The sequence below is a fragment of the Balaenoptera acutorostrata genome, chromosome 18, assembly GCF_949987535.1.
Source record: "Balaenoptera acutorostrata chromosome 18, mBalAcu1.1, whole genome shotgun sequence".
Taxonomy (NCBI): Eukaryota; Metazoa; Chordata; class Mammalia; order Artiodactyla; family Balaenopteridae; genus Balaenoptera; species Balaenoptera acutorostrata.
In genome coordinates, this window is record NC_080081.1 from 58205620 (window position 1) to 58226210 (window position 20591).

General features: G+C 40.2%; 1 long non-coding RNA gene across 1 annotated transcript in view; it reads right to left on the bottom strand.

Moving 5' to 3' along the window:
- Positions 1-19640, bottom strand: part of LOC130705626 (uncharacterized) — a 37429-nt gene extending 17789 nt beyond the window's left edge. The window contains exons 1-2 of the long non-coding RNA XR_009005949.1: positions 18703-19640; positions 11880-12131 (exon numbers count right to left, since the gene is read on the bottom strand). This is a non-coding gene — a long non-coding RNA (uncharacterized LOC130705626). The remainder of the gene's footprint in view (positions 1-11879; positions 12132-18702) is intronic.
- Between the last annotated feature and the right edge of the window lie 951 nt (positions 19641-20591).

The following is a 20591-nucleotide window of genomic DNA, read 5'->3' on the forward strand; positions in this document are numbered from 1 at the left end:
TCTTGTTGATTTGATTTGATTTCTTGTTTGATTTTTGTTCTTCTACATTCTAGATGGGAATCCTTTGTCCATTTGAAACATTTTAAAGGCTCTTCACCCATGTTTCTAACTTTAACCATGTGTAACTTTGATGTATTCAATAATCAATTTTATACCATATTTTTTTTGAAGTTTTTGCTTAAGAGGTCCTATACTGCCTCAACATCAGACACATTTTAAAATACATTTATTGTGGATCTCAAAGATCTAGCTACAATTTTAGTGGAATTACATTGTATTTACGAGATAATTGTGGGGAGAGTTGATATCTTTACAATATTAAGTCTTCTCATCCGAGAACACGGTATGTCTCTTAATCACTCAGGTTTTTTTCTATGTCCTTTATTACAATGTTTAAGTTTTCTCCAGGAGGCCTTATGTATTCTTGGTTAAGTTAATTACCAGACAATTTTTAGTTGTTGTTGCTATGTGAATAGTATCTTGCTTTTTTAGTTGTTTGCTCTTAGAAATGCGCTTATAATTTGATTATACATCCACCACGTTCTTATAATTTACCTGTTGATTTTGGAGTAAATAAGTATATCATCCTGCCAAAACCAATAGTTTGTTTCTTTCTTTCCAAGCCTCTTATTTCTCTTTCTTTCCTTCAGTCTTGACCAGGATTTCCAATATTATAGTATTGGTTGTAATATACAGTGGTTTCTGACCGTAAGAATATGTGTTTCCATTCTTAATGGGAATGCACTTAAAGTTTCTCCAATAAGTATAATATTTACTGAGAGTTTTGGAATATAACCATCATTCATTTAAGGGAATTAAAGAAATCCTTTTCTACTCTTAGCTTACTAAGAGTTTTTAATCATAAATAAGTAAGGAACTTGTCAAATACTTCTTCTGCATCAATTAAAATTATTATGAGATTAAAAAAAATTAATCTATTAATGTTCTAAATTATATTGACAGTATCCTAATGATGAACCATTCATTAATCAAGCTGTATTATTTTAAAACATACTGTTAGAATCAATTAGCTAGCATTTTAAAAGATTTTTCATCTTTTAAAATATTTTTAAAAAGAGGATAGAGTTTTCTTTTTAATATACTGTGTTCATCTGATTATACCAATATGAAATGAGCTTGGCAGCTTTGTGTTTGTCCCTTCTGGAGTAACCTGGAAACTTATTGTTCCTCAAGAGTTTGGTAAAACTCACCTGAAAAACCATTTAAGCCTACAATTTTCTGAGAGTGGAGGTTGTTAATTGCAACGTAATCTCTTTAAAACTTATTGGTCTATTCAAGTTCCCTGTATCTAATGCCAATTTTGGCATCTAATATTTTTCCACTTTGTCTAGGTTTTTGATTTTTTTAGTTCATAAATCTTTTAATGTTTTAATATTTATTTTGCATTTATTGATTACAAATACAACCCCCATAAGATTCTGCACACAATGAGAATGGGAACCCTATTTTTCATGTCACTACAACTAGCCTGGTTTCTGGCATCTCTTCCAAGCTTATCAAATGTTTATCAAGTGCATGATTGAGGAAATGAATGAATGTGCAATGCTATGTGCAAACATTGTTCTAGGAGCTACACACATTTTGTTTATATGATCTTCCTCAGATCCTTGCAAGGAAGATAGTACCATCCTTATTCTACAATTGAGGAAACTGAACCTGGAAGTAAATAACTTGTCCACGGTTCAACAAGCGACAAGTGATTAGCAGGATTCTGGCACCAGATCTGTCTAACTCTGATACCTGCTCGTTTTCCACTGTACCCCACTGACACGAGAACAAATACCCCAGAATAAAGGCAAGACAAAAATGCAAAAGGGCCAAAAGAAATGCCAAGAATCTGCAGTTCCTTCTTTGAACAAGTGTTTAGTAAATTCCTCCTAGACACCAAGCGTTGGGCGATGAACTGGGTTTCAATGTTTCATAGACAGGGCTCTCACCTTTAATCCCTACAGAGCAAACAGTGAAACATGGTGACTTGGGGTTAAGCTCTCCTCTGGAGTTGAGGCGGAATGAAAGGGAGACATGAAAGAAAGAAGAGGGTTCTTAAAGGCTTCCTACGTAAAAACAGGGAAAAAAGAAGGTAGGCAACTGGAGGAGGGAGGGACCGTGATCTACATCAACAGTGACGAGCAGAAGAAGGGACCCCATGGGGGACAGAAGCAGGGCTGCATCTCGGCTAGTCCTTTCTCTAAAACAGTACCCGTTTGGATCCACCAATCAGGAAAAAATGCACTCTCTGGGCTGGCCAATTAGAAGAAGTTTCCCCTTCTTCCTGCTGCATGCACCACACCAGAGCAAGAACAGATTCCAGCCGCTCTTGCATCGGCTTGGCTGGGTGCCCTTGTCACCACCGCCCTGCCTCCTGGGGAGAAGCTCCTGGTAAGGCTCTCCTAACCATTGCTCACTTTACTTAAGGTCACTTTAACAAGGCTTTAGAACAGATCACAGTTGGCTTTGTGATATCTGTCATTTAAGATGAACAAATATGTCAATAAAAAGAATTATTACCTAACTGGGGGTTGCGGGGCTGGCAGGATAGCTTATTTTCTGGTGATCTGCATATTCCCAGAAACCCCAATTAAGAATTTCAGATTTCTTAACACTATTTTAAAATATCGCCAATTCTCTAAGAAGAAATGTATTCTGGCGGAGGGTGTATTAAAAAGAAAACATGTTGGGATCCTGTCTTCATGGTGTTTTTTAAATTCTGAATTTTTGTTGAAGTATAACATATACACAGAAAAGTGAACAAATTATTAGTGTACAGCTCAAAAAGTTTTCACAAAATGAATACACCCAAGTAGGCAGCACCCAAGTCAATAAACAGACTTCGTACTAGTACCCCAGGGACCCCTTCATGTCTTCTAGTCACTGCTCGCCATCCACAGACCACCACTGCTCTGACTTCTAATGCCTCAGGCTCGCTTTGGCTGTTTGTGAACTCTGTGTAAGTGGAATCATTCAGCGTGCACTCTCTTCTCTCTGGCTTCTTTCTCTCAACCTTATTTTCATGAGATTGATCCAGGTTGTTGCCAGTAGCAATACCTCATTCATTCTTAATGCTGTATAGTATGTCCTTGTAGAAATCTACCACAAATAACTTAATTCATTCTCTTATTGATGGACATTTGGGTCACTTCCAGTTTGGAGCTAATGTGAATGGTTGCCAGCCATTTTTAATGTTTGATTGTTGTTAACATACTCCTGCCAAAAGCCACACCAAATGTGAATGTGAAATTCAAGGGCTGATAAATTGTTGTGGTTGTAGGAAGCAAAAATAACTGTGAAAGATCGTTTTCCTTGCTTGGAAAATTTAAAGGTATGGTTACTGTATAAGGCAGTTATATGCAAATCACTGCATAAGGCTAATAAGTCATTAGCCAGTGAGAAGCAAACAAGATTGATGAATTTGCAGGTAAAGAATACGAGTCTATGTGATCCCAGCAACAGCTGGTTATTTTTACCCTCTGTTTTTAGCAAAGCTTGGTAACTTTTTCATGATATGATAATGTGACACTCCTAGGATTTAACATATATACTGTGCTGATCAACTTAAAACTCTGTGAGGTAAATGGCAAGTGGCATGGCTCCTATGTTCCAGAAAAGGGAGTTTAGGCAAACCACTTCACCTCCCTCTCGTCCTATTCATGATAGTGAGTCAATATCAACTTCAGACTGAGCTGAGAGCTGTCTCCAGCAGTTCCCCCGTCCCCCAAACAGTCAGCCTGGCAGGTGCCCAAGATGTCGCTGCAAAGATCTCGTGGGAAGAACCACAGCCCTGAGGTGGGAGGAATTCTATTAATACCTTAGACTTTTATAGTATTCTGCCTGTAGAGGACTTTGAGCGTCTTTTCAGAAGAGCTGGCCAAAGCTTGTGACTCATATGCCAGCATTAGGAGAAACTTCGCTTTGGAGATGGGCCTTCATATGGCTCTTGCAGTGATTTCCAGGCTCCTTATATGGGCTGATTTGTCATCTCCAGCTATCGTGTTCGCAGTTCAAAAATATGACGAACTAGTCAAGGGGTAATTCTCTTTTTTCCCCTAACATCACTCACAGCATCTCAGCTTTCTTTATGTCTCCAAACAGGCTATTCCCAGGGGCTCCTTCTCTCTGTGCCATGGATTCCTTTGGCTGTGTGGTGAAGTCTATGGACTCTTTCTCAGAATAGTACTTTAAAATGTGTAAAATAAAATACATAGGACTACAAAGGAAATCAAGTATATAAAAAATACAGTTATCCAAATAGTAAAACAAAACAAAACAGATTTGTGATATAGTAATGTATTTGCTTCCTTATTGACATATAACAAGATCTAGAGGTGGGGAAACAACATAATTTCAAAGTAATCATAAGTATTCACAATGTTTGAAGATATCTGGGACAACTCTAATGTGATATTAAAATATTTTTACTTCTATTGGTGACAAAGCCACAGATACTAATACTTCTGTGGTTTGGAGCCTATATTTATAGTTAAAAGGAATTTTAAATTTCCATTAAAGGATAATAAAAACTTAAGATGTATCCCCTTTTTCCATCTAAATTCATAGCTCCCCTGAATTCCATCACAATCCCCTGAAATCTATTCTCACTTCAATGCCTCAAGGATGGCCCTTATCTGGACACCCACATACACACCTCAAAACAGCATTAGCTGTCTAGAACCCACTGGCCTCTCTTCAGAAAGCTGGATTCCAGGCCAGTCCTCTCTGTCAGAGAATAGCCAACTTCAAGTTTGTGACTGTGATTCTCAGACTTTGCTAGTACAACCAGACAAGAATTGACCTTGAATTTAATCCTTGCCTTCTCTTGTCAATTTCCAGAATGACTCCCTGTGACAGGTTGAGAAACAGGCTTTTTTTTTTTTCTTTAAAGTCCTTTATTTTCCCACTACCTACTTTCCTTTTTTTTTATTATCTATATATATGTATTTTTTTTTATACAGCAGGTTCTTATTAGTCATCAATTTTATACACATCAGTGTGTACATGTCAATCCCAATCACCCAATTCATCACACCCCCAACCCCACCCCCCCTCTGCTTTCCCTGCTTGGTGTCCATACGTTTGTTCTCTACACCTGTGTCTCAATTTCTGCCCTGCAAACCAGTTCATCTGTACCATTTTTCTAGGTTCCACAAATATGTGTTAATATACGATATTTGTTTTTCTCTTTCTGACTTACTTCACTCTGTATGACAGTCTCTAGATCCATCCACGTTTCTACAAATGACCCAATTTCGTTCCTTTTTATGGCTGAGTAATATTCCATTGTATATATGTACCACATCTTCTTTATCCATTCGTCTGTTGATGGGCATTTAGGTTGCTTCCATGACCTGGCTATTGTAAATAGTGCTGTAATGAACATTGGGGTGCATGTGTCTTTCTGAATTATGGTTTTCTCTGGGTTTATGCCCAGTAGTGGGATTGCTGGATCATATGGTAATTCTATTTTTAGTTTTTTAAGGAACCTCCATACTGTTCTCCACAGTGGCTGTATCAATTTACATTCCCACCAACAGTGCAAAAGGGTTCCCTTTTCTCCATGCCCTCTCCAGCATTTGTTGTTTGTAGATTTTCTGATGATGCCCATTCTAACTGGTGTGAGGTGATACCTCATTGTAGTTTTGATTTGCATTTCTCTAATAATTAGTGATGTTGAGCAGCTTTTCATGTGCTTTTTGGCCATCTGTATGTCTTCTTTGGAGAAACGTCTATTTAGGTCTTCTGCCCATTTTTGGATTGGGTTGTTTGTTTCTTTAATATTGAGCTGCATGAGCTGTTTATATATTTTGGAGATCAATCCTTTGTCCACTGATTCGTTTGCAAATATTTTCTCCCATTCCGAGGGTTGTCTTTTCGTCTTGTTTATGGTTTCCTTTGCTGTGCAAAAGCTCTGAAGTTTCATTAGGTGCCATTTGTTTATTTTTGTTTTTATTTCCATTACTCTAGGAGGTGGATCAAAAAAGATCTTGCTGTGATTGATGTCAAGAGTGTTCTTCCTATGTTTTCCTCTAAGAGTCTTATAGTGTCCGGTCTTACATTTAGGTCTCAAATCCATTATGAGTTTATTTTTGTGTATGGTGTTAGGAACTGTTCTAATTTCATTCTTTTACATGTAGCTGTCCAGTTTTCCCAGCACCACTTATTGAAGAGACTGTCTTTTCTCCATTGTATATCCTTGCCTCCTTTGTCATACATTAGTTGACCATGGGTGTGTGGGTTTACCTCTGGGATTTCTCTCTTGTTGCATTGATCTATATTTCTGTTTTTGTGCCAGTACCATACTGTCTTGATTACTGTAGCTTTGTAGTATAGTCTGAAGTCAGGGACCATGATTCCTCCAGCTCCGTTTTTCTTTCTCAAGATTGCTTTGGTTATTTGGGGTCTTTTGTGTTTCCATACAAATTGTGAAATTTTTTGTTCTAGTTCTGTGAAAAATGCCAGTGGTAGTTCGATACGGATTGCATTGAATCTGTAGATTGCTTTGGGTAGTATAGTCATTTTCACAATGTTGATTCTTCCAGTCCAAAAACATGGTATATCTCTCCATCTGTTGGTATCATCTTTAATTTCTTTCATCAATGTCTTATAGTTTTCTGCATACACGTCTTTTGTCTCCCTAGGTAGGTTTATTCCTAGGTATTTTATTCATTTTGTTGCAATGGTAAATGGGAGTGTTTCCTTAATTTCTCTTTCAGATTTTTCATCATTAGTGTATAGGAACGTAAGAGATTTCTGTGCATTAATTTTGTAGCCTGCAACTTTACCAAATTCATTGATTAGCCCTAGTAGCTTTCTGGTGGCATTTTTAGGATTCTTTATGTATAGTATCATGTCATCTGCAAACAGTGAGAGCTTTACTTCTTCTTTTCCAATTTGTATTCCTTTTATTTCTTTTCCTTCTCTGATTGCTGTGGCTAGGACTTCCAAAATTATGTTGAATAATAGTGGTGAGAGTGGACATCCTTGTCTTGTTCCTGCTCTTAGAGGATATGCTTTCAGTTTTTCAGCATTGAGAATGATGTTTGCTGTGGGTTTGTTGTATATGGCCTTTATTATGTTGAGGTAGGTTCCCGCTATGCCCACTTTCTGGAGAGTTTTTATCATAAATGGGTGTTGAATTTTGTCAGAAGCTTTTTCTGCATCTATCGAGATGATCACATGGTTTTTATTCTTCAATTTGTTAATATGGTATATCACATTGATTGATTTGTGTATATTGAAGAATCCTTGCATCCCTGGGATAAATCCCACTTGATCATGGTGTATGATCCTTTTAATGCGTTGTTGGATTCTGTTTGCTGGTATTTTGTTGAGGATTTGTTCATCTATGTTCATCAGTGATATTCGTCCACAATTTTCTTTTTTTGTAGTATCTTTGTCTGGTTTTGGTATCAGGGTGATGGTGGCATCATAGAATGAAATTGGGAGTGTTCCTTCCTCTGCAATTTTTTGGAAGAGTTTGAGAAGGATGGGTGTTAGCTCTTCTGTAAATGTTTGATAGAATTCACCTGTGAAGCCATCTGGTCCTGGACTTTTGTTTGTTGGAAGATTTTTAATCACAGTTCCAATTTCATTGCTTGTGATTGGTCTGTTCATATTTTCTATTTCTTCCTGGTTCAGTCTTGGAAGGTTATACCTTTCTAAGAATTTGTCCATTTCTTCCAGGTTGTCCACTTTATTGGCATAGAGTTGCTTGTAGTAGTCTCTTAAAACGCTTTGTATTTCTGCAGTGTCCATTGTAACTTCTCCTTTTTCATTTCTAATTTTATTAATTTGAGTCCTCTCCCTCTTTTTCTTGATGAGCCTGGTTAGCAGTTTATCAATTTTGTTTATCTTCTCAAAGAACCAGCTTTTAGTTTTATTGATCTTTGCTATTGTTTTCTTTGTTTCTATTTCATTCATTTCTGCTCTGATCTTTATGATTTCTTTCCTTCTGCTAACTTTGGGTTTTGTTTGTTCTTCTTTCTCTAGTTCCTTTAGGTGTAAGGTTAGATTGTTTATTTGAGATTTTTCTTGTTTCTTGAGGTAGGCTTGTATAGCTCTAAACTTCCCTCTTAGAACTGCTTTGCTGCATCCCATAGGTTTTGGATTATCGTGTTTTCGTTGTCATTTGTCTCTAGGTATTTTTTGATTTCCTCTTTGATTTCTTCAGTGATCTCTTGGTTATTTAGTAACGTATTGTTTAGCCTCCATGTGTTTGTGTTTTTTACGTTTTTTTCCCTGTAATTCATTTCTAATCTCATAGCATTGTGGTCAGAAAAGATGCTTGATATGATTTCAATTTTCTTAAATTTACTGAGCCTTGATTTGTGACCCGAGATGTGATCTATCCTGGGGAATGTTCTGTGTGCACTCGAGAAGAAAGTGTAATCTGCTGTTTTTGGATGGAATGTCCTATAAATATCAATTAAATCTCTCTGGTGTATTGTGTCATTTAAAGCTTTTGTTTTCTTATTTATTTTCATTTTGGATGATCTGTCCATTGGTGTAAGTGAGGTGTTAAAGTCCCCCTCTATTATTGTGTTACTGTCGATTTCCTCTATTATAGCTGTTAGCAGTTGCCTTATGTATTGAGGTGTTCCTATGTTGGGTGCATACATATTTATAATTGTTATATCTTCTTCTTGGATTGATCCCCTGATCATTATGTAGTGTCCTTCTTGTCTCTTGTAACATTCTTTATTTTAAAGTCTATTTTATCTGATATGAGTATTGCTACTCCAGCTTTCTTTTGATTTCCATTTGCATGGAATATCTTTTTCCATATCCTCACTTTCAGTCTGAATGTGTCCCTAAGTCTGAAGTGGGTGTCTTGTAGACAGCATATATATGGGTCTCATTTTTGGATCCTTTCAGCAAACCAAACAGGCCTTCTTTTAAACGATGTTCTTGCTCTTTGAAAAAATCAGGGAAGTTTAGATGATATCCAGGCATTATTGTTAATTTTAATTTGACGTTAATCAGGTTAATGAATGCACATGGTTATGAAAGGAAATGTCCAAATTTTTTAGAGATGCATTCTTAAGTATATAGAGGTAAGTAACATATCTGGGATTTGTGATTAAAATTTTTTAATTACTATGGGTAAAAAAGGGAATTAATGAAACAACAGTAGTGAAAATTTGAAAATTCTGGACTCTGGGTGATGATTATATGGGGATAAAACTGTTTATTCTACTTTAGACTATGTTTAACTTTTTTTATTATTAAAAACCTTAAAAATAATTTTTGTACCAGGAAGTTAGGTAGAGAACACTTTTTAATAGCACTGGTGTGCTTCTTTATAGTAATTATTATTTAATTTACTTCCATGCACAATATGACTCAATTGTATTTTCTCTCTTATAGTAAATACACAAGTTTTAAAAATTAATTTCATTCATACCTTTTGACAGTTGTCAAGTATGGTCTTGCCCTCCAGGACTTTATATTCAAGTTGGGAAGAGATAATGCATATACATGAAACCACAGTTGGGAAACAACATAAGACAGAGTATGGTATAAATGTCAAAACGTAATAAAGATGGAGCATATGATAGGAGCTCAGGAAAGGGGGAGGTCAGTGAGGACTGGAGGCAGGGCTGCTAGCTTTGAGTTGGACAATGCTGCCTATCAGTCTCTGGGTTCATTGCCTCTGGCTAATTTCGGCTTCTTTCTTTGCACTCACTTCTTCACCATGGAATTACCTCTGGATTCTTAAAGCTCATAAGCAACAACATTCTTGCTCCCAGTATTTCCCTGTCCCCTTTCCCTTGGAGGCTGTGTTCGATACATCCTGAGTCTCCGTGGATGTGCGCCCCCTATTCTCCTCAGGGCTGCTCTGCTTCATCTTTCTGTCCCGGATGGCAAACAACAGCCCAGATGCTAAGTACTACCATAAACATTCTTGCTCACGCATCCAACCCAGTGTGATCCCTGGCCTTGAGTGACGGTGGTAACACTTGCCAGGAAGGCTGCCAGTGGACCACTGTGCCTGACCCCAGTGTTGCCTCAGAGGAGAGCCTCTCCCTGCCAAGTGCCGGGGGACAAAGCAGTAAAGCTTCACAAAGATCTGCCACCAGGGCACAATGAAAGCGAAGGGGTGGATGCTTAAGCATGACTCTGGAACCCGACTGGCAGCAGTTGCTGGAGCCAATTCATAGCCCTTGGAATGAACTAGAATGATCCCTCAGAGCAGGAGAAAAATAAATTCCTAGAAGCCATTCAAGAAGACCTACCTCCTGGATGATCTAATTTTTAAAAATTGTTTTACATTGCTTAGGTCATTGAAACCAAAGCAGGTTTTCCTTTTTTCTCTTCATTAATTCTCATTTTGTGTTACCTGAGGAATTGTGAGCAGGTTACCTGGCCAGGTTGAGTTGGCAAACAGATAAAGTCAGTGTGGGAAGAACAAGCCTATACCTGTGCTGCCATTCACGCCAAAGCTGGAGGCTGCTGTCAGTACAGCAACTTTTTGATCCTTTCGTGGCTTCAAATCACAAGTTTGAAATACAAGAGAAAACATCAAATCCATAGTGCTTAAGAGTAGAAGGATTCAAGGAATCTGTCCAGGACACACCCCTGACAGATATGCAGAACTTCAACCCAAGTGGCCATCCCTCTCTGGGACCTGCCTCCCCTAGCCACCATCTCTGTCCCACCTCCTTGGATAAGGGGACTCCATCGGAGACTCAGGTCTACAAGATTTCATTTTATTCCACCTCTCATGTTCAAGGGCATGAAAACAAAATGCTTTAACAACAACAACAACAAAAATAACTGCTGCTGTTCTGTGTCTGGGGAGAAGCTTCTCAAAGGAAAAGACATCAGGGTGTGGCCTTGATTCATGAAAGTGACCTAGAGAGTGACCTGGTCTGACCTAGAGAGGCTGGGACAGAGAAGCACCAAACTTCTGCTTAATAAAGTAACCAGAAATCTGAGTTTCCTCAGGGAAGCAAAGGGACATCATAGGGTCTGAGACTCCAAGATCAAGCAGTGGTCTCTGGAGACATGACAGAAGGTAGCAGGCCTTGAGGCTCAATGAGGGCCATGAAAAATTTCTTGGGGCAAGAATGGCTACAGCATTTTACAGAACAGTGGCATTTTTATTTCCTGTTTTAAATAGTTTCTCTTCTTCATTATCTTGTGACCCCTTCCATAACCTCCAGCCACTCTGTAAATCTGTTACACACAACAGCTTTGATTGAGGGGAGCTTTGGGGATGAACAGAGATGCTATCCAGTGTGAGGGGAAGGAGGGATAGGTCAGCAACTGCAGGAGCTGTGAGTGGCCGTTAAGAACGGGCTACGGCGGAGAGAAGGCTGGAGCATGGGCCACGCCACCTCGTGAAGGGACGTGAGATGACTCCCTTTCACTCAAAATACACTAGAAGTAGGTGAACCTGATAGGAAGGCAGGAAAGAAGCTAGTTCCTACTGGGGAAAGGGCTGTATTGGCAGGAGACACTTGGATACTTGGCTTACATATGAAACCCCCCCCCACATTTCTCTGGTTTGGATGACAACCTCCTACACACACACACACACACACACACACACACACACACACACAATTAATCATTCTTATTTCTTGGTTTCCTTAAAGTTCTATTTATCTTCTATTAGAGCAATTATCCCATTACACTATATTATTTCTGGTATACTCATATGTTTTCATAATTATACTTGTGAAATTTTTCTTTGTATCTTTTACCTGTCAAGCACCTGGCATGTGTTAAGAAGTGTTTGTTGAATGAATATTTGAATAATTGGCTACTACACATATTGGTTAACAAGATGGAACCCTGAGTCACTCAGCAGAATCAAGTCTCATTTGTCATCAAGGAGCTGATGCCAGTTTTGTTCTTACCTTTCTGCTCATCCCTGAGGCATGCAGATGAACCCTGGACTTCAGGAAGCATTAGTTCTGGACCCTGGACTTCAGGAAGCATTAGAACGTAACGCTGGAATCTGCAACACTCCTCCGTGTCCTGTGGCTTCTGGCTGAGGAGGAGGTGTGGACAGGCTGATGTGGGCATGTCACTGTCACTGGGCCTGGCAGAGCTGGCCCAACTGCACTGCCCAATACAGGGGTCAGCTTATCTCCAAGAGCAGCAATGGCCTGTGAGTAAGAAGAGTGGGCGTTTGAGTGCGCATGGCATTTGAGTCATTTGGCAAGTGCCTGGAAGGCTCTCATCACACAGCTCCCCACATTGAGCTTTCCATTTCCTGTCATAATACCCAAAATTCTGTCACCGTTATCTGTTCATGCTTTTGAGTATCTCAGAGATTCCAATTATTGAGTGATTTCTTTACTTGGTATCTGTGTAGGATTCTGGAATAGGGGGAGGTGGGGATAGGTAAGGAAGACAGAAAAAGAACTGGGACAGAGATATAAACAGACTTTGTCTCTCTTCTAGTGGTTCCCGGTGCAGGGCAATACTTTCCAGAATACCCTTAGCCCTTCCAAAGTTGCCCAGACAATATTGAGAAGCCCAGCAGGCCAGGACTCATAACACATATTCTTTTTAAAATATATATATATATATATATTTATTTATTTGGTTGCATCAGCTCTTAGTCACAGCAGGTGGGTTCCTTAGTTGTGGCTTGCCGGCTCCTTAGTTGTGGCATGCAAACTCTTAGTTGCGGCATGCATGTGGGATCTAGTTCCTGGACCAGGGACTGAACCCAGGCCCCCTGCATCGGAAGCATGGAGTCTTAACAACTGAGCCACCAGGGAAGTCCCTCATCACACATATTCTTCAATACATGCTTTCTCTCCCAGCCACACAGCACCTGAAAACTCAAGCATTCAAGAAATAAGAGAGAAGAAGAACATCAAAACAATGTCTGTTGCTTGAGATGGTACTGTCACTTTGGCATGCCCCAGGCCCACATTTCCAGGCTTCCTTCTCCATCCAGATAAAACCTAGAATCTGAAGTAGAATCCTTTTCTAGATGAAGACTAAGAATAAATGGAAACACAGGACTAAATTTCCTAATTCCAAATTGGAATGTTGGTTCAGACATATATGTAAATTTTTTCTGTGAAGTCTTAAAGAAGGAAAATAAATTGCCTTTAGTTTACATATAATAAATCTCCTTTGTTAATGGATTTAACTTTATTAGCTCCTGTCCGGGAGAAGGCTGTTAATCAAGTTGTCCGCTGTGCCGAGACCACTTCTGGAACTGCTTCTCTTAACCACCCAGACCGTGGCCATATGCACAGGCCCTGGAATCTGCATTCCATTTACCTTCTGTGACCAGCTCAAACCAGTGATTTGTTGTGCTTTCTCTTCTCATTGTAAATAAATATTCACTTTTGTACCTAATTTTGCATCTATGGTTTTGTGTTCCTTTTCATCAAGAGGGCCCCCATGTTCTATAAGTTTCAGCACCCACAAAGTTGGATCTGCCCTTTCATACATCTAGTGCACATACTCAGTGTGCATAATTACATAGGAAATCTCAATTAACAAGGGTCCTGATAACTGATTCTTAATTAACCAAAATGTTCTCTGCATAATGCCCTCAGATGCAAGTAATGAAATTGGAAGAAAAAAAGCAATTTCTAATCTTAGAAATGTAGCAAGTGTTCTACCTGGTCCCAAATCTTTTCTCTCTCTGCATGCACAGAAATACATGATAACAGCTAACACTTACATAATATTTACTGTGAGCTGGGCTCCTTTCAGTCCTCACAAGTACCCCCTTGAGGTGGGTACTCTAACTGTACTCATTTTATAGATAAGGAAACTGAGGCATAATTTCCCAAAGCTACACCTAATATACAGGCCATCTGCGTCCAGGATCTAGGGTCTCCACCTCTAAGCTACGTCACCTGTGTAGGATCATTGTTTATGTTAGAAATGATGACCCAGTAACACAGAAACAAAACGTTTACTTTGTTTTCAACTGACAAACTGAAGCCCCTATTTCTCTCAGCATTCTGGTTAAAAAAGTTGTGGTTACTTTACTTTCGATTTCCTCTTTTCCTCAACTAGAAATGAGAAACATCCCTAGAAAACCAGGGTAGCCTGACACATGGTAAGGGATTATAATGGGCTGCGTGGTGCCCCCAAAGATACCAGTCCTAATCCTTAGAACCTGTGAATGTTATTTTATATGGTAGTTTTAACAGATGTGACTAAATTAAGGAGTTTGAGATGAGATTACCCTGAATTATCTGGGTGGGTTCTCAATACCACCAAAAGTGCCTTTTCAAGAGATTAGACACACACAGAGGAGGAGGTGACGTGAAGATAGAGGCAGAGATTAGAGTGTTGCAGCCACAAACCAAGGAACACCAGGAATGCTGGCAGTCACCAGAAGCTAGAAAAGGCAAAGAACTGATTCTCCTCTGGAGCCTGTGCAGGGAGTGTGACCCCGCTGACACCTTGATTTCAGATTTCTGGCCTCCAGAACTGTGAAAGAATAAACTTCTGTTGTTTTTAAGCCATCAAAGTTGTGTTAGTTTGTTACAGCAGCAATAGGAAACTAATACAAGGTTCAATACATGGCAGCCAATAGTTAGAGCATAATAATAATCAGAGCTGCTGCCAGGCACTGCATCCTTATAACGTATTGGTTATGCACTCTGTGACATTTATTCCCCATAAGGTAAATGAAGAAAGTGAGGTCACACAGCTGCTAAGTGGCAGAGCAAGGATTTAAACCCAGGTCTAACTCCAAAGGCCACGAACAGAAACAACATATGGAATATACTGTCAATCCTAACACCTTACATGGAAATTACTGACCAAAAATGAGAGCCAAACTCCAACAGTTCTTAATGATTTTTCTGAGACTAGATTTCCTAAATAAACTTTCACTCTTTGCCCATACACCCTCTCACATTTGGTTATTTGTTGGTTCTTTTTAGTGCCACTTAAAAATGAGGTACAAACTACCGTTAGCCTATTTTCCAAATGAAGAAACTGAGACACAGAGAAGTTATTTGCTGGAAGTCACCCCCCCAGAGCCTGGCCTGGAAATGTTTGCCCTCATCACTCCTTTATCTATCCCTGCAGAATCTTGGTCTGGGTCTGTAAGAAAGAGCTGGCAACTTTCAATTTTTTAAGTGCCTTTTAGTTTCAGTAGGTGTATCAGCTCTGTGCACAAAGGTTAATTAAACCACTATAAAATGCAGAAGCAGCCAGGTCTTTGTCTCCGAGGTAATAAAATCACAAATGATTCCTGTTCAAAATGAAGCTTGTAATAATCTGTTGCCAGTGGGTTGTGCGCATTTTTTCCGTTTTAACAACACGTACTTCTCTCTTCATCAGAAACATTAGGTCACAAAAGCCAATCTCATCTACATCTTTACAATGTTGTTTATCATCTTTCTGCATGCAGGAGATAGAACTGGTAATGAAGCAGCCAAATTGGATTCTAGGGAGGATTTGTCCTGACTTAGAATACTTTCAGAATCCATTCAAAATGCTTCTGATTTATCATTAAGCCCTCTGAAGCCATTTATTTGGAGCCAGCTTTTCAGGGATAGGACATCAACTGTGTCCAGTTATCGGGAATTATAACACAGCTGATGAAGTGTGACAACACAGAGTCCACTGGATTTGCAGGAGATTATAGGAGGGTGCTATAGAAGTCAGCAGCTATTCCATGGAAAATGTTTCTGAGCAGAAAGAGAGAGCATGAAAATAAGGAAACAGATTCTATCCTGTCGCCTGACACCTCTCCTGTGGTCTCTGCGTTGAGCTTATGTGGGTTTCCACTCCCACGATTCCTTTTACCTGCCCCTGTACTTTGTTTGCATCTTCTCCGGCCCACTCCCTCTCTCCCTCAAGCAGGGACCATACAAAACCAGAAGCAGGGATGGAAGGCGGATTGATGCTTGTGGCTAAGCAAGGGTGGGTAGTATGTTTAGCCATATCATGGACAGTTATATTCTGAAAAGGGCAGGTGGCATGTTATCTAATGAGATTTTAGCTGAACCATCAAATCCAAAATACTTCACAAACCATGAATCATAGTCTTGTACTCACAGCTGCATCTACGTGAAGGTATTCTAGGTCAGCCTGACCCCTTCCCACACTACACATACTAGGCTCTGAAGAAGCTCGTGGGAGGGGCAGTGGTGAAGTGTTTCAATCTTGTTGGCAATATCGTCTAGAATTACAAATATACATACTTTGTGATCCAAACATTGCACTTTTGTGACCCCATCCTAAGAGGAAAGAAAAAAATGCCCTAGTATGTACGGATTTATGCGCAAGGGTGTTTGCTGCTCAGTAGTAAAAATCTAGGGTACAGACAATCTGCATTTCCTGCAATAGGAAATGGTTGAAGAAAGCATGAAAAAATATATATATAATGGAATATTATACAGCTATGAAAAAGAATGAGTTAGATCTATATGCATGAACTTGGAAGTATGTCCATATAGGTTATTAAGTGAAAAAAGTCAGTTGCAGTATAATGGACACAATACTGTATGATCCAGCTTTAAATTATTAGGGCTTGGTGTCTACAGAAAGAGTATCATCATATCAATATCATCTGTAAGTCTGAGGAAGGCTCATCAGCTTATCCATAATGCAAAAAATGTTTGAATCCTAAATTAGGCTGGTTTCAATCCAATTAAGTTTGGATGGACTTAATAATAATAATGCATACATGCCCTGCCCAAGCTTATACTATGCTGTAATCCTCATGAAGTAAAAATACCTTTTACCCTCTAGAGAAGTCCCTTAAAGTTGAGATTCTGTTGGGGAGTTAGGTTGAGGGGTAGGATGAAAGAAAGCATTTTAGAGCTGCCTTTTCAAAATACAATGACTATGTCTTACCCCAGACCAGATGAGTCTGAATTTCCAGAAGGTTGGGGATGGGAGATGGAGAAGGGGGCCAGAAAGTGTAAAAGAGCCCCAGTTGATCTAGTCACTCTTTCCTTTTTTCTTTCCTCCCTTTTGTGACCCATTTGAAAATAACTGTCTTAATGTATGTGCCCTACTTCAATTATCAAGAGGCAGCTGTAATGATGATAGACAGTAGCATTTATAATGTGCCAGACACTGACCTAAAGGTATGAGCATAAACTAATTCATTTAATTCTCACAACAACCTACAAGGGAGGTGTTAATTATTATTATCCCCATTTTACAGATGAGAATAGACAAAGAGGTTAAGAATCATACTCATGATTACAGAGTTAGCTAGTGGTAGAGCCGGGGTTTAAAACCCAGGAAGTCTAGCTTCAGACTATATGGAGAGATGTGAGCCAGAGCAAATGAAATAGGGCAGTCTCACAAGCTCAGTAAAGCGTTTTTATGCCCAAGTTTCTCATTGATCATGTCACTTGGGTAAGACCTAAAGAACTGTTCTATCAATACTTCTCAGGGCTCACCCATTGCCACACTCATCAGTGAATTGCCCTGGCCCTTTGAATTGTTCACTGTATCTGAAGAAATGATTCTGAGAAAACATGCTCTACTGTTTCTCTCCTTCCTCCCTCAGTCCCTCCCGTACCATGGAAACAGGCTCCTTTCATAAGCAGAGAACTGTACTGAGTCTCCCATTAAAAGTCTGTTAAAAAAAAGGGCTGAAATCCCATGATGTCTAGTTCTTCCCTACCGTGTTCCTGACAGTCATCACTTTCCAGACCGGTCTTTAAAATTAGGCTGAGTACTGGCTTGCCTTGAAATCCTTTGCTTAGGGGAGGAGGAGGTGGCGAAGGAGACAGGCATATAAATGTCCTTTTCTCTAAAGATGGCTTCTTCTCAGCCTACAACATGGAAATTCAGTCTTTCTTGACTTCAAGAATTATGATGTTGTGGGAAGAAAAATATCCTAAGAGTTAAGGGCCAGTTCTGTCACTTTGTAACAATATGTCTTCAACCAAGTCACTTAACTTTCTGAATTTCAATTTTATGATTTGTAAAATGGGACAATTAATTGCTGCTCTACTTACTTTACAAGGCCATTGTGCCGACCCAAACGAGAACCCAGATCTTCTGACCTTATGTCCATGGTGCCCAAACATCAATCCATCCATCATCCTTTCATTTCTTCACTCTTCAATATGTATAGTATTTTCCAAGAGTTAGTGAAATGAAAAGTACATGTACGTTGGGAGGTTGGGGGAAGGAAAGAAGAGAGGCACCCCAGATTGGGAAAGGGCATTGAAGGCAGAGAAAATGAGGTGATTAAGAGCATGGTGTGATCAGGGACCTACAGCAGCCCATGACCCCACGTTCTATTTTACATGCTATTCCAATTCCTTTGCGGGCAACACTGTACGTGGCACAAAAAAAGAACTACTTTTTAAGGTTTCCTTAAGAAAGAGCCATTTTTAGTTCATCCAGCCAGGACTCTCTAGTTAACATCTTCTATCTCACCTTCTCTCTAGGCCCTTCTGCTAAAACATACAATAACTGGTGAACAGAAGTGGGCAAGGCTTACAAGTCAGGTGGGCTCCTCAGATCCAGCCATAGGGAAAGGAATCTGTGAGGTGCTTTAAATCTACGTCAGATATAAAAATAAACCTTAGATATGACATATTGTATATAAAGTGCAGATTCTACATGGCCCATTTTTAAGGTGTACACCTTGATGTAAGGGGCATATAGCAGTAATACTTTGAATTTGTAAAGTGTTTCTCCATGTACTATTAGATTTACCTTTGAAGTATCCTGAAAAGGTAAAAATATAAGAGAACTGGAAATATTACTCACCAGCTCTAAATTATGAATAAAGGAACAGAGACTGGAAGCAACCTGTGATAGATTACACAGTAAAATCAGCAGCAACAACTAGCCTTTAAGGTTTCCTGGACTCCAGGGCGGAGCTGACTTCCCATCTGAGGCGATTACTGAGAATCCATCGTCAGATTATGGAGGACTTCTTCTATTCTGATAATATTGCTGATAATTCTAGAATTAACTCATTGATCCACGTATTCATCTCACAAACCCTTAACTGAGGAAAGGGAGTGGAAGGTGTCTAGAGACGGGGCTGGGGCAGTAATCAGAGGCCAGAGCCTCATGGCCGTGAATGCCAAGTTCAGTGTTAGGCCTGCATCTGAGGGTAATGGGAAATCCCTTGAGTTTAATGTAGCGGCATGTCCCGAGCATTTAGCAGCAGTCACTCTGAGCTACGGTGGGCCCGACAGGAATGGGCAAATCTTGGAGCAGGAAAGCAGTCAGAACGATGGCGACAAAGCACGTGAGAGATGGTGGTGGCAGCCTAAAAAGCGAAGTGAACGGATCACATCCAAATGTGAGAACCAAGTTGTCATTCTTTCCTCGAACCCCACTGTTAATGAATTTCTCCTTCTAGGACGACTGCAAATGTGTTTCTGGTAGGAAAACAGTCCCTGCTCTCTGCCTCCCCTTGTTCCCCATCTGTCCCCGCCCCTGGAACAGTCAGGAATGAGACAGGAAACAGAAGGCCGAGACCCCCGGGGTCTTGATTACAGAGATCAATTGTCCCGACGCCCAGATTCCAGAGCCCAGGCTCGCTGAGGCCATTTGCAGCACGTCGTGACTTCGCCAGCAGCCTGCTCTTCTCGCTAACGAGGTTTCACCAGCCTCTTTACATTAAGGCCAGGCATCTCGGCGCCCGCGGCGAGCGCTTTGGCATTTGCTAAAGTCCCACAGGCCGCCGGGCTCAGGATTCTCTCACGACTGACCTGAGAACGCTTAGGCGCGTTCCCGCTCCCTTTCCCACAAGGCGTAGCGCGCCTGAGGGGCAACCCCGCCCCTGCCGCCTCCCGCAGCCCTATTGGCCAATGCTCCTGCCACTCATCCGAGCGCCCGCCCGGAAGCGGGAGTCTCCTCCCCGCGTTAGCATCTTTTTGGTTCGTTGTTCCAGGTGCTTTATTGCGCCTGGAGTAAGATGCCGGCCACGCCTTCGCGGCCTACAGCCGGCCTGAATAAACACTTTCTCTTTGGAGTCTAACCCTGTGAGATGGACCCCGGAGGCATATTCCAGTTTTACAGGCGGGAGAAATAAGGGTCACAGAGGTTGAGTGACTTTACATAGAACCACGTGCTGGGTTTTTAAAACGAGATTTTAATAGTGGTTCCAGACCCGCCTTTTCGACTCCATAGCATTGACTCAGTGGTTTATCTGAATTTGTTTCTTCATCTGTGAAATTAGGAAAATAAGAGCCACCTTGCGGAACTGGTGTGAAGAATACATAAAGTAACAGAAGAATCAGGTATGAGGACTGGCCCGTGTAGGCTGTTAATGATTAGTAAGTAGGTAGCTACAGAACCCCCCCAGGTCTTCTGACTTCTAGTCTGGGACTCGTTTTGCAAAACCTCTGATACTCAAGTCCAGAGAGCTCAAAAGATGGTCCAGGGACATATTCAAGGGCTTCAGTGAGTTCTTACATAGGAGACACACTGCCGGAAAACATACACCTCTAAGACAAATGCTAAACATTATCTACTACCAATAAAATAACAGTATATTTTTTGTCAACTTTTCCCCAGGTATTGTTTTAAGTGCTTTATATACATTGAGTCATTTAATCTTCCCAATGACCTCTGAGGTACATCCTATTACAATTCCTGTTTTACAGATGAAGAAATTGAGGCACAGAGAGGTTAAATAACCT